The 12,150-nt window shown below is 43.3% G+C and overlaps 1 protein-coding gene across 5 annotated transcripts in view; it reads right to left on the bottom strand.

Annotated features, from left to right (window-relative positions):
- LOC116820636 (carbonic anhydrase 3-like) overlaps nt 1–12,150 on the bottom strand; it is a 106,866-nt gene that overhangs the window by 57,973 nt on the left and 36,743 nt on the right. The window lies entirely within an intron of this gene.

The raw sequence follows: 12,150 nt of genomic DNA, 5'->3' as shown, positions 1-12,150 counted from the left end.
GAGAGACAGACAAAAGACACAGACCCAACATTCCCTCCCTGAGTTTTGAAAAAATCCAGTTTCCTGATTGGTCCTCTGGTCAGGTGTTTGGTTCCCTTTGTTAACCCTTTACAGGTGAAAGAAACATTAACCCTTAGCTAGCTATTTATGACAACCTGTGACTGGAGTTCTTCCAGATGACTCCGCATAGCCACACTTATGGGTAATGCACTGACCAGTGCTGACTAACAGAGGAACTTTCTCCAAGCAGTGCCTATTGGAAAGCACACAACAACCCCTCAGTGTTCATAAATATTCTGATGGCAAAGTAATATAAGGAGGTGCTGTGCCTTCTGCTGTCTCAGTTCCTTTCAAAGCTGACCCAAAGAAAACTAAGATAGGACTCTGAGAAAGAGGGGGGAAGAGGGTGGGTGCAAATATGCAGCACCACCTTGAAGAACTCCAGTTATAAGTAAGAACCTTCATTTTGTCTTCAAGTGGCTTTGCATATTCCCATATAGGGCTAGTTTGGCAAGCAGTTCTGAAAAACTCAGGAGGTGGGAATGGGCTCCTAATCAAATAGTGACTTAAACACAGTTCCATCAAACCTAGCATCCACTCTAGATGCCAAATCCAAAGCATATGTTTAGTAAACATAAAATGACTTCCAAGCAGCAGCCTTACAACTTTTCCCAATAGGAACTTGTTTAAGACAAGTAAAAGACACTGACACTGTGCTAAAAGAATGAGATCTTAAGCCATTAGGTACAGGGACTGCTACTAATTTATAACATTCAAGGATACATTGTTTTATCCATCTGTAAATAACATGAGCAGGTACATTATACCCCATCTGATTCTTAGCATAAGAAACAAATAACCTTGGAGACTTCCTAAAATCTTTAGTTTGATTTGAATAATATACTAGAACCCTTCTAGCAAATAAAGTATGGAGAGCAGATTCCCCTTTATTAGAATGTGACTTTGGAAAGAACACTGGTACATTTATTGTCTGACTGATGTGAAACACATACTATTTTCGGTAAAAACCTGGGATTAGGTTTGAGAACCTCCTTATTTTTTGAAAAAAATAGCCAAAGGCAGGTCTTCCATAAATGCACACAAATCACTCATTCTTCTGGCTATGTTATAACTACAATAATTACTGTCCCTGCCAGCAGGTATATGGGATCTTGGGGAGCAATTACCACACAGGTGGGGTGCCAATTTTGTCCCTGCCAGCAGGTATATGGGATCTTGGGGAGCAATTACCACACAGGTGGGGTGCCAATTAATTTCTTTATTAAAGGAAAAAGGAAGTGGTGGGAATTTAACAATAAAATACGAAGGGATGGGGTGTATGCAATAGACAATGATGGGGGGGCGTTTCTCACTGAACAGTGTAGGGAGTTCTAACAGTGGGGTACAGTAAGTGGGGCTCAGCACAATGGGATACAGTACAGTCAATAAGTAACTTAACTTTATATAGGAACAATTCTAGATACAGTGTGGATACAGTGTGTCACATGCAAAATGTAGCCAAAAAGAAATGCAAAAAAAAATAACCAGCTCTATAGTAAAATGTGTTAACAATCTTAGATAGAATGTATTAAGTGTTGGTGCCTTATATAATGTAACACAATGGGTATTAATGTAAATACAAAGTATATCAGCAATATGGGTGATAAGTGAAATTATGCAATGTGGAGAAAATTACTGACTTAATTTGTGAGGCTGTGGATAGCAAAGAGTGTACTAAAAAGCTGGGTTAAGGAATGAGGGGGGATGGGGGAAGTAGTGGATCTAATGAGAGGAGAGTGCAGCAGATCTGTTGGATGCAAAGGTAAGATGTACAAACGGGCTCAGGAGAGGTTTTAAGCAAAGCGGAGACAAGGCTTTTTGAAGGCTGCAAAAGGTAAGGAGCAACGAGGCTGAGGGAGATGGGGTGACTGGAGAGACTCGGGGGGGGGGGATTGGAGCGGGGGAAAACTAGACAAAGTTATACAGAGGGGAACAGCAGCAAAAACCTCTATGATCTATCTTAACCAACAACTAGGCAAAACAACAAATATCACATTCTAAGCAAACGAAAAATATAGACCAAGCACTATACGGGCAACAGAACAGCAAACATCATTAAACAAGGCAGGTGAAAACTTACAAGCTTTACAATCTATAGGGGAAGCAACAAAGAACAAGGCAGGTGAAACTTACAAGCTCTATAATCTTACAAACTATAACTTATTAAACTAAAAAACAAAACCTATGGTGCACCTTATGCTATGGGGAAGTTACAGAGGGCAGAGTGGTATGCCCAGGATGCCAGCAGGAAGCCCAAGGCCTATGGTACTCTGGCTGCAGCAGTGGATACAGCTGCAAGCAGAGAGCCCCGAGGCAAAGCCCACAGAGCAGAGCTTAGCAGCGGCACAAACTTATTTTTAGCAGCAAAGTGCTGCAGAGTTTAGGAGAGGTTTTAAGACACAGACCAAGGTTTAGCTGAGTCTGTGTGCTGGGAGACAGAGCCAGCAGCTAAAATAATAAAATAAAAGTATAGAGAGTTTCACAGAGGGATTCTTACCAGCCCCAAAGGAAGCAGCAGAGGTAAAAGCAGCAAGAACATCAGAAGGCTAGGTATGGTCTCAATAATCAGGAGATCTCTCAGGCAGCAATTCGTTCTTCGTGGGGGGGGGGTTCAAAAACGGGGGTACGCTCAAAAAATAAAACGAGAGCAGGAGAAAGGACCCCCCAGAACCCCTGGCTGATCAGACCAGGCAGCAATGCAGGAACCTTTCTGATCTTAGTTTTAAAAATGTCTGTTTTTAAAGGCAAACTCAGGCAGTTTCCTGCCAGTACTTTTGATTGGCTCCCTCTGTCACAGGGGAGGAGAGGAGGCAGGGGACAAACTGTAGGTGAGCACAGAGACATGTCTGGGCAGAGTCCTGTGCAGTAGGTGACTCAAAAGCACATGAGCCTATGACTCATGCCCAAGATCTTAAAAACACAATAGGTCTTGCAGCTCTGGGACATTGCCTACTACACTGAGCCCAGGTTTAACAAGGTGATAGCAGGACTAACCCTTTGAACGGGGCAGTGGTCCCACTTAGCACAAGTGGCCATCCCTTTGAGAAGGGCAATGGCTCTTGGTAAACAACTTAACAGCCAGGGAAGGGGCAGCCACAGGAGGAGAACAAAATGGAGTATGGGGACAGCTGTAAGAAAGCAAAATGGAATAGGGGGATAGCTGTAACAGACAATTACCATCTTAATAGATTATTAAAATAAAGTATGCTATGCCAACAATTCAAAAGATGGCTTCATAAACATAGATAAAACCAAATTAAGATCACCCACTGGAAATAGGTCTCTTACGGAGGGGAGAATGTATGTTGATCAGTAGTTCTCAACCAGGGGTCCAGGGCCCGCTAGAGGGCCACGAGCTGGTTTCAGGGGGTCTATCAAGCAGGGCCGGAATTAGACTTGCTGGGGCCCACGGCAGAAAGCCAAAGCCTAAGCAATGTAGCTTTGTGGGGGCCCTGCAGTGTGGGGCCCCAGGCAACTGCCCTACTTGCTATCCCAATGCCAGCCCTGGCTTTTGTATGCAAAAAAGCTGTTGCTGTGGCACAGGTGGGCAATGGAATTTTTATTGCATGTTGCGGGGGGCGGAAAGGCTCAGAACAAAAAAGGTTGAGGACCCCTATGTTAGATAATCCCTTTATGACAGTGCAAGGAGTGAACAAGTGAGCATGCACAGTGATCACTTAGAGGCCAATTAGTTCCCCAAAGAAAGCTGATTGAGGTAATTAGATAATCAGGCTGTTGGGTTTGGTGGAATAAAGAGCCAATTAGCCATCAACCCAAATCTGATATGGAGGCACAGGAAAGAAGAGTCATGGGAGAGAGAGAGACAGACAGAAAAAAAGAAACAGGGCTAGCTGAATCCAGTCACACAGGGAAGGGAGACCAAAAGCACAGAAGATATTGTAAATAGACTGTTGCATGGGGACTGCAGTGATATTGGTGGAGAGAACTCAAAATAGATACCATTGTGAATCCACAACTAGTGGAAGCTGTGCAGTTTCTGCAGGAAAAGAAAAAAAGAGCAAAGGCACAACCCCATTACACCCTTCAGAAAACTTTTAACCATGCGATGCACAAATAATGATCTGCAAAAAGAAAAAGAGTACTTGTGGCACTTTAGAGACTAACAAATTTATTTCAGCATGAGCTTTAGTGAGCTACAGCTCACTTCTTCAGATGCACAGAATGGAACACACAGACAGGAGATATTTATACATACAGAGAACATGAAAAGATGGAAGTATGCATACCTGCCATCAGTCAAAACAAGATAAGCTGAAAGAGTTGTCAGAGAGGAATCAGATAACCCCTCAGACTTTAGATACATCAAATATTCCAAAACTCTAGGAACAGAAGCTGTATCTTGTGACTCAGATTTTCCCTGAATCCAAAAATCTAGTCATTAACATTTCCTTGTAATGTTTTCTAAAGTTAAGCAGTACAGTCTGAACCGACAAAGAACAGAACCACTCAGTGTTAGTCAGGGTCCAGTAGCCCAGGCTCTCAGATGAAGAGAGTGGGGATCTGGATAAAGAATTCTGTCATGTTGCTGAGGCAACAAGTCCAGAGACAAGGGAAGCACCCCCTCTGACACCTGAAGCAGGTCCATATACCACTGCTGTCTCACCACGCTGGTGCAACTAGGATCAGCCTCACCTTGTCCTTTCTTATCTTCCTCCCCACCTTCAAATTAATGGGAAAGGAGGGAAAGCATACAGAAGGCCCACTCACTAATGCATTAGATAGTGTCCAAGATGGACTGACTGTACTAATCTTGAACTGTCAGAGAGCCCAAGTGAGTTCCCCATCTACTGTCTGATGCATCTGAGGTTATCATGACCAACTCCAAGGGAAGAGAGACCAGAACTCTCTTCAAAGCACCAGTCATTGGCTCTGTTTGCCCATCTCATCAAAGAGTCTGTGGCATGTTGACTAGCATATGAACATTGTTCAGGTTTGGTTTGTAAATTCATGCCAACCAATGTTTCATTGGCCTCATTGTGAGATTTGCAAATAGAATGACATAAGTAGTCTCTGTCATGAGACACCTCATACCAAAAAAGAAAACATATATTTCTGGGTTTGATAACGATGAATCTCTGAAATAGATCACACTATCTTCAGAAATCTTTCCTCTGCAAGGGAAGCTCTTCCTGCTTCTGAGTCCAGTATGAATCCTATAAAGAGAATTCTCTGAGTTGCAAAGAGATTTGGCAACTTCACATTTAGAAGCAGTCCTAAATCTGTAAGAGGGGAAGTTGGAAACTGAATGTGTATGAACAGATCCTCACACGAATTGACTATAGCAGCAAATCATCTAAGTATGGGTAAAAAAAGATACCCAGTTTTCTGAGATGTGCCACTACCTCAAAAGCCCTTTGTAAAGTCTTTTGGCACTTCAGAAAGATCGAATGGTAGGACCTTGTACTGAAAATGCCTCTGTCCCCCAAAAAATGGAAGTACTTCAAATGACTTTGCCAAATAGAAATATACATCCTTTAAATAGAGACTTACAAACCAACCTATGCTTGAGATTGAGAGAATGATGGAGAATAGGTTTAACATTCAAAACCAAAACTTCTGGATGACTGTGTTAAATGTTCTTAAATCTAAAATTGAATGGAAACACACATCTTTTTTTCTGCATCAGGAAATATCATAAATAAAAGCCTTGACCCCTTAGATTTTTGGGAACTTCCTCTACATTTCCCATCGGAAGCAATTTCTGAACTTCTAGCAGAAGAACAACTTCATGAGTTGGTTACCTGAAAAGGGAAGTGCAAAGGAAATTAAAAGGAAGTAGTATTTTGAACTGTATTGCATAATAATTATATTATTTCTAGGATTGATTTGTCCAATAAACAAACCTCCAATTGCTGACAAAATGGACAAGTCTGTATCCAGACAAAGGGTAGAAAGGAATTTTGCCAGTTGATCCACAACTCTTGACCCTCATATCAAATCTGTGGCTGGATATTCAGTGAAGAAGGTGATGGATCAGTTTGCTTTGACTTTGATCTACAAGTCTTCCTTTATTGTTGAGATGGAAAAGAAGGAGGTTGTTGATTTAGCAGTTGCTGCTGCCTTTGAGTTAAGAAATCTGAAGATGATTGTGGATAAAATTGCCTCTTGTAAGAGAAAAAAAAAGAAGTAGGTGGTCTCCTTTTAGCAACAGACCATAAACCAAGTAATCAAGCAGTAGATCTCGTCCCTTTTCATTTCTCCAAAAGTTTATTTGTTTGTTTATTACTAAACAGACCATCACCTCCAAAGGGAGGTCTTTAACTTTAAATCTAATACTCATAGCCAATGAAGAAGATCTTAACTATGCATGCCTTCTAAGAGTGACAGCAGACACTAAAGCCCCAGCTGCTGTATCAGAAACATCTAAAGAAGTCCTGACAGCATATTTTGCCACATTCTGACCTTCTGTGAAGATACCATTGGTAAGTCTTTTCTGATCATAGAAACATGGAATCACAGAAATGTAGATCTGGAAGGGACCTCAATATAGGTCATCTAGTCCAGTCCCCTGCATTTAAACAGGTTTAAGTGTTATCTAGACCATCCCTGACAGGTGTTTGTCTAACATGTTCTTAAAAATCTCCAGTGATGAAGCTTCTACAACGTCCCTAGGTAATTTTACCAGTGGTTAATGACTCTGACAGTTAGGCAGTTTTTCCTAACATCTAACCTAAATCTCCATTTCTGCAATTTAAGCCCACTATTTCTTCTCCTGTCCTCAGTGATAAGGAAAACAATTTATGACCCTCCTCTTTACAACAACCTTTTACGTATTTGAAGACTCTTATGCCCCCCCCCCAGTCTTCTCTTCTCAAGATTAGACAAACCCAGTTTTCTCAATCTTTCCTCAGAGGTCATATTTTCTAGACCTTTAATCATTTTTGTTGCTCTCCTCTGGATTTTCTCCAATTTTTCCACATCTTTCCCAAAGTGTGGTGCCCAGAACTGGACAGAGTCCTCCAGTTGATGCTTTATGAGAAGAAATATATCTCATATTTTGTTTACAACACTACTGCTAACGCATCCCAAAATGATATTTGCTTTTTCTGGGAACAATATTACACTGTTGATTCATATTTAGTTTGTGATCCACTATAACCCCCAGACCCTTTTCTTCAGGGTTGCTTCCTAGGCAGTCATTTCCCATTTTGTAGTTGTGTGTAGTTGTTCCTCCCTGTGAGGTTTGGAGGGAGACCCTTCTGGGTCACTGTGGCAGGCCACCATAACTGTCACTCACCAGTCTCTCATTCTGGCCCCCTAGGTGGGCAGAGTAACCTACAGTCTATAACCCCAGCCACTTGGACAGGCGGATGGCAATTAGCAGTCTACAGGCCCTGAGTCACCCTCTGTGTGGGGTAGCCTCCAGTACGCAGTCTTTAACTTCAGTCTTCAGTCTGGAGCAGAAAGCAATTACAGTCTACAGCCTTGGCCCTCTGGGCAGAGCAGAGCAGGGAGCAGACTTTAGCCTAAGCCTCCTAGCTAGGGCAGACAGCAATTACAGTCTTAGGGGGGCAGAGTAACAGGTAGTTTCTAGCTTCAGCCTTCAGGTTGGTGTAGACAGCAAACACAGTTGGAGCCAATAACCTCCTGGCTGGGGTAAGCCACAAAAAAGACACAGGCCTTTGGGCCTTGTGGTGAGTAGGCCACCATCTTAGGGCTGGGGTTGGCAGCATGGGGTTGGAGGACTCAGGCCCAGCCTACTCCACCCCAGTCCAGAGACCTAACAGTGACGGGTAATTTCGCCACCAGGTCAGCGGAGATCCCACTGAAACACGCTGACTCACTTCCTGGCACCACAACCAGACTAATGTCTGGTTTCCCTGGGCTACTTCCTACCACAATCTGTTGTCATGGCACTGTTGGCCACATATCCTCAGCGGCTAGACAGCCAACAATAGTCCCAGTAACTCCTCTTCATCCATGGCTCCCTCCGGTGGCATGGCATGGGACGGCTCTAGACCTGGTCCAGAGTCCTGCAGAGGCTTGAGATGTCTGCTTCCTTCCCTGGCTTAGTCTCAACTGAGTCTCTTTATACTTCTTATCCTGTCCCTGCACTTCCAGCAGGGGTGGACCTGGTTTGGCTCTACTCACCAGGGGGAGCATAGCGGTTCCTCCCTGTCATGTTCAGAGGGAGGTCATGCCACCTCACTACATTGGGCAATTGATTATTCCTTCCTGAGTGGAGTACTTTGCATTTATCCTTGTTGAATTTAATTCTATTTATTTAAGACCATTTCTTCAGTTTGTCCAGATCATTTTGAATTTTAATCCTATCCTGCAAAGCCCTTGCTATCCCTCCCAGTTTGATATCATCTGCAAACTTTATAACTGTACTCTCTATGCCATTATGCAAATAATTTATGAATACATTGAATAAAAACAGACCCAGAAAGGATCCCTTCAGAACCCCATTTGATATGCCCTTCCAGAATGTGAACCATTGGTAACTACTGATGGGGAAAAACCTATAGGGGCCTATCCTGTCCTTGCTTAGCTAAAGTTTGCCCAGTCCTGCTCTCTGAACCAGACTCCCTTTCTAGCTTCCCTTTTAGCTGCAGTATAAGTGAATGTAGGGCATCTGAGGACTAACAGAGAAAAACAGGACCCCCAGAAAAGAGGAACCAGACCCAGAACAGGGAATTAAGATGGAACAAAGGGGTCCTGAATCCTTCTAACTGTCTGTACACAACTAACCACATTCCAGGGGTCGTTGACACAGACAAAACCACAGAAAGGGCAATAACAGGAAAACCCTAATAAGGGAAAGTTGGTCTGCCAGCTTGCTTGTTTTAGTATTAAGCTACCAAATAAGGCAAGAAACCTGTATAACCTAAGCGTTACGTTTTGCGGTTTTAATCTTTATAAGCTCAGGAGTATTTGTAACAGGCAGAGCATCCATCTCCTGTGAGGGGACCATGCTCTCCATGAATGCATGTAATTCCAACCAGTAAAGAGTCTCAGGCTGTCTGACCTAAAATCATCGGTGTGGTTCATTTTTCCACAACACTACTATCAGGCCATGTCTACACTACAAACTTATGTCGACACAAGATATGTCAGCATACAGCTGCTGCAATTAGTACATTGCCTGAGCACAGGCATACTTGGCTCTTTGTGTCAGCGGTGCACGTACTTCCCAGGAGTACTTGTGTTCATGTGTAGGCATCCCACTGTGTAACTCGCCACCATTCAGCACATTGACTTTTGGGGAGTTTGGCAGTGCATGATGGGGCCAAAATGGTCACACAAGGGTGACTAGGAGCATGGGGTCAACTTCTCAGTTTGCAACTATCACCATCCCATAATTGTATCTGTAGCACACAATTTTCATGTCTTTTTTCAAAATCCCACAAACCTGCTCACCTCACTGGCTGCTGTCTCTGACAGAGCCTGCACAGCTCTGCACTATTGTCATGAGCATTGCAAGCACGGGGCATGCAATCCTGGAGTATTTGTAGAACTGCAAGAAGAACCGAATGAATGGGAAAAATGATGATTCCTCGGAGGACAGATTGCTGTGGGACATAGTGAGAACCAAATCAAGGTTGTTGGTGGCATTCATGGAGCAGCTGCAGATGATGGCAAGCCACTTCTGGGCTCAAGAAACAAGCACTGACCAGTGGGGTCACATAATCTTGGGATGACAAACAGAAGCTGCAGAACTTTTTGATGCACAAGGCCTCATTCCTGGATTTGTGGGCTAATTTCACCCTAGCTCTCCAGTTCAGGGAAACCAAAATGAAAGCTGTACAAATAGTAGAGAAGCAAGTGGTGATCATACTGTGGAAATTTGCAATGCCAGACTGCTACCTAGAGTTGAGAATCAATCTGGAGTCAGGAAATCCACCACGAGGGCCGTTGTCATGACGAGAACTAGATCTGTTTCATGCCAGTGCAAAGAATTTGGCATAGGGTAAGTATGAAAACACAAAAACTCCTTGTGTGGGAGCTGATACAGTTAGTGTGCCATCTTAGCAATGGGCTGGTGGGATGCAGGAGAAGCCCAAACTACTTTAGCAGGTTGCACAAGTCCATTCAAAATAGTTAAAGGGATCCTACTCTCAAAGGTGCTCCTAAGATGTCAAATACTGGATGCAGTGTCTCTTCAGTAGCAACAGAAGGTAAGTTCAACTTAGATGCTATTCTATCCATCAACTCATGTAATTGTGATGTATCATCTGAAGTAGATGAAACAGAAACAATGCCCACTTTTTCCATCAGGCGACTACACTGTCTCCAGTTCTGTAGCCATCTGTTGTTGTTCCAGGAGATGAACCAACTCTTCTTCCTCAGACAGTGTATTATGTGCTATTGTCTGGGCTGTAAAGCGATCTGGGGCAATCGTATCTGAAGAGACCACTGAGACCAGAGCCTTCTCACCTGGAGCCACACTACCCCATCCATACTGTGGACAATCACAAAACTGTCAAGGCAGGGCCCAATAAGGCCATGGAGCCCAGGACTGCCAATGTCTCTAACAGTTTGGATTTGGAAACATACCCATAGGATGGGGAAGTACAAGGACTGTAGCAAACCAGTTCTAGATGGAACAAACCTTGAAGGCACAATTCTTCTAAATCCATCTTGATCCTCTTCTAATTCTGGATCCAGCCTCAGATTCACAATGAATCTTACAGGAGATAACAATGGCACCAGAGGGTGAAGAGAAATGGAAGTCTGATAAGGCTCTGTCTGATGATCTCAGAGAAAATCCAGGTCTGAAGAACTGAAACAGTTCACCTCTGTAGGGCACTTGCAGCTACAAGGAAAGGTGATGGTAGGGAGCACAGCACCCACTCAAATAGGCTCGACCTCAGAATGTTCATGAACGCTGAAGGGAGGGGCAGGAAAGGGTTTGTGTTTCAACAAGCACTGCTAGGAGAATGTTTCACAGTTAGGCAGCATGGGTTGGTAGGATACCCATAAGAAGGAATATGCAGAGCCACTTGAAGAACTAATCAAAGAACATACCTTCCATCCCTTGCTCACACTACCTCCCCTCTCTCAACCCTGCTAGGTTTTTTTAAACAGCAATAGGACTCAGGTCTCTTGAGTCCCAATCCATTCCTTGGTCAAGGCTACACTGTGTCATGATCAGGGCTTGGTGGTCATGACTTAGTGGTTGGAACAAGAGCCAGAACTGGAGTTGGGAGCCAAGCCAGGGATCAGAGTCGGAGTCAGAGTCAGAGAACAGGGGCAGGGACAAGACCAGAAGGCAAGAAGCAGGAGTAGGTCAGTAAAGCAGAAACCAGGAGCAAGGCAGCGAAACAGGAAACAGGGACAAATCAGGAAGGCAGGGCTCAGGAGTCAGGCAAGAGGGCAGGGTCCAATGTAGCAGCCAGCCAGGAATTCACCCAATTGCATGGACAACTTCCTGTGTCTTTTTCTGGTTTAAATAGTCTTGATAAATTGTAGAGTCAATTGCTTGACCACACTTTTGTTCACAATGAAATATACTCAAGAGACCAAATAACCAATGTCAATCAGGTTTGTTAATATGATATGGGGAAAATGTGCTAATGATAACAGTCTCTGAAGAGCTATCCTGTGGAGCTATGTTACAAGCACCTTATGCAGGTGTGCTTCCTGAAGTTACGCTTCTAAAGCCATATTTTTATACTCTACTTGTTTATCAGTAAAAGGTGCTACAGTATATACATCATCTGAAATTGGATTCAATGTATCAGCTTTTTACCTTGTTTGTTTCTGGCACTGCAGTATACCCAGTTATCTTTTGCTCTGAACCTATCCATTCCTGGTCATGCTGCACCCTTATCTGTGTTCTGAGCACACACATTCCAGGTACTAAGAGGCATGAAGACAATTCCTAGGTTTGTGGGGGTAACTCCTTTCCTGTTGCCATGAAGAAATAATTATATGTCCTGATACTGACAGTTTTCCTCTCTACTCAAGCCAAGTCTTACTTCATCTAATGCAAGGTATTATGGGAAACTTTAGCATAAGCAAATAGGATTATAACAAAGGTACAGATACTTAAATGCTTGGAATATATATTGCAGGTAGTATTATCAGCATAATATATATGTTTGCTAGCCAGTGTATATTACT

The sequence above is a fragment of the Chelonoidis abingdonii genome, chromosome 2 (assembly GCF_003597395.2).
Source record: "Chelonoidis abingdonii isolate Lonesome George chromosome 2, CheloAbing_2.0, whole genome shotgun sequence".
Taxonomy (NCBI): Eukaryota; Metazoa; Chordata; order Testudines; family Testudinidae; genus Chelonoidis; species Chelonoidis abingdonii.
The sequence above is the reverse complement of the archived record's forward strand: the minus strand, read 5'-3'. Positions and strand labels throughout refer to the sequence as shown.